The sequence below is a fragment of the Schistocerca piceifrons genome, chromosome X, assembly GCF_021461385.2.
Source record: "Schistocerca piceifrons isolate TAMUIC-IGC-003096 chromosome X, iqSchPice1.1, whole genome shotgun sequence".
Taxonomy (NCBI): Eukaryota; Metazoa; Arthropoda; class Insecta; order Orthoptera; family Acrididae; genus Schistocerca; species Schistocerca piceifrons.
This window is the reverse complement of record NC_060149.1, coordinates 512,904,154-512,906,759: the sequence shown is the minus strand read 5'-3', so window position 1 is coordinate 512,906,759 and position 2,606 is coordinate 512,904,154. Positions and strand designations below refer to the sequence as shown.

At 42.6% G+C, this 2,606-nt stretch overlaps 1 non-coding gene across 1 annotated transcript; it reads left to right on the top strand.

The window, feature by feature from the left end:
• The first annotated feature begins 2,074 nt into the window (after window positions 1-2,074).
• Window positions 2,075-2,158, top strand: Trnaq-cug. Its single transcript is given in 2 exon segments — window positions 2,075-2,112; window positions 2,124-2,158. It is a non-coding gene; the product is annotated as a tRNA-Gln (tRNA).
• Window positions 2,159-2,606: the final 448 nt, after the last annotated feature.

Below are 2,606 nucleotides of genomic sequence, written 5' to 3'. Positions count from 1 at the left end.
ACTTCCCACAAATGTATGTCAGAACATAAGCCATGATACCTTTACATTCAAGCAGCAGATTGTGCACCACCAATTAAATGTTGCAAAGTGGCCCACGGATCATCAAATAGGGAAAGACTCTTACTGAATTACTCTGCTCTGCGACTGAGGACAGGTGCTTGAATATTGGAGTGTGAAACCAATCTCCAACCCAGCAATGTATCACCACGTACTGTGATAATGTAGTAAACATACAATTTCTATCCTGCGCCATGTACACTAGCTATTCATATCTCTAGTGCTATGCATTCGGTAGAAATGATGTCTATGATTTGGAATCAAGTCTTTCTATTCAACCACATACCTGCATTGGATCCTATGGAGAAGTCCTTTAATGATTACAGCCACTAGTGAATCATATTTCTGGCACTCTCGTATCACGAAACGAGCCACCTTTCTCGAACATATCTGCTACAGTAAAATTCCAACATGGTTTTAGGTAGCCCCTATGCATCTTGAAACTACCCCTCAGATTCTATGTTACAGACCCTGTAGCTGTGGGCATGTGATTGTACCAATGTAAGTCGGAACTGAGTACAAGTTGGAGAAAGGTATATCTACCACCTTTTACAACCTGTAGGCCAAGTTGAGTTACTGTGACAAAACTGTGGTTTTACCATTGAACAGAAACGAAGCATGCTGCTGCAACACGAGATAGTATAAAATACAGAACGGGAACTGGGGAAAGGACGTGGATTTTGCTACTGCATTGCGGTGCTTCTCTAAACAACATGCAGGTACTACATCAGAGATCCATGTCCCTCAGGGCCCATTCACACCTATCACCCCAACATTCTATCATTGTTATTCTGTTCCATCCACCAGAGAAAAATTACGAACTATAAAAACTCCACTAACTTCATCCGATAGGGAACTCGACAAGAATTTGACCGCGTCTCTCTCCTCCCATAGATCGAAAACAAATGCCGTATGCATGCTTGCATCGAGCACTTATGACGATCCTATTGAAAATACAGGTATTGATCCACTGCGCAGACCAGTTTAAAGTTTCATCACCTGTATTGTAGCAGGATGACCGCATCCAACAGACTATACTGTAAGCCGCAAGAGACACTTTCTGTGACCCTGTGTCGTAGTTTGAAACATTGTTTTCTTCTGCCGTAACATGCTGTGTACACTGCCATGCATTTTGTTTTTCCGCCACGGCTTAGAGGTCTGCGTCAGGTTCTAAACTGACATTAACAAGTTCTGATCCATTGCCTCTAGCAGAAAACTAGATGTTGCATGGTGTAAATCACGTTGTTACTGTGGCTTAAATAATGCGCCACACACACACACAGGATGATTTTAATTAAAAGACAGTTACAACATAAGGAAACTGGAAGAGTTTGTCATCGTTGTGGAGAGTTTCCAAACTGCTGTCCGATAGTGACTGACGACTTCTACATTGAAACTCATCAGTCACAGTGACGGAATAGCTGATGGCTCTGCATTTCGTTTCGTCTGATTCTTTACATTGCAGTAATGTACGTGATTGCTATCCATCCCCAGAAGTTGTAATCCCTCCACAAAAACACTTTCTCCAACTCAAAGAAGCAATGTCAGTCAATCATTATGTGGTAAACAACAGCATATCAGTGGACGGATGGGGTGGTAAAGACACCACTGATGTACTCTAATAATAAGCATCACAGTTGATAGTGGAAACAATTTTAGCAGTTTTACTGTAATTTCAACACTGAGCAATGCTGCAACAGCATGTTTCCCAATTTCAGTATCATAGCTAAACCGCCCCATCTCTTCTTTGCGAGTATCATTGCAAATGTAGATTGATGACTGTGCAGTATGTCCAATGACTGTTAATTGTCGAATGTATACATCATCAAAGTATACCACGCAGCGCTTTACGTATTTCTAACGCCTCGAGCATAGTGCTTAATTTACAATCTGTCTCTGTGCTGATGGGGTCATAGAGTATTCTCGCAGTTGTAGGGTAAAATTAGAGACTGAAAGACCCCCTTACACTGTCATTGACCAACCCACTCTGCAGCACCATTACTGATTTAATTTGCCGGCCTGTGTGGCCGAGCGGTTCTAGGCGCTAGATTCTGGAACCGCGCGACCTCTACAGTCGCAGGTTCGAATCCTGCCTCGGGCATGGATGTATGTGACGTCCTTAGGTTAGTTAGGTTTAGGTAGTTCTATGTTCTAGGGGACTGATGACCTCAGAAGTTAAGTCCCATAGTGCTCAGAGCCATTTGAACTATTTGATTTAATTTGCAACCGACCAGAAGTAGACTGCTACATTCCATGTCTCGTGAATGAATGGAGGTTGTCGAGTCCTTGCCCATCCAGGTACATAAGATTTCTCCAGATGCACCAATGTCGAGGGGGTTAGCACCCCTCATCGGTGTATAGTAACAGATTTGAAAGTGTTGTGATGTAATAGCAGACGATTAAGAAGAACAAGAAACGGGAGATTTTTATGCGTGATGGAGCTCCAGATGGATGGAGTTCGAAGCATTTTACGTAAATCAACTACGCTATCAACTGTAAAGTATTGTTCTAGAGTCTAGGATCAGTGCCTTGAAAGTACTGGTAAGAGA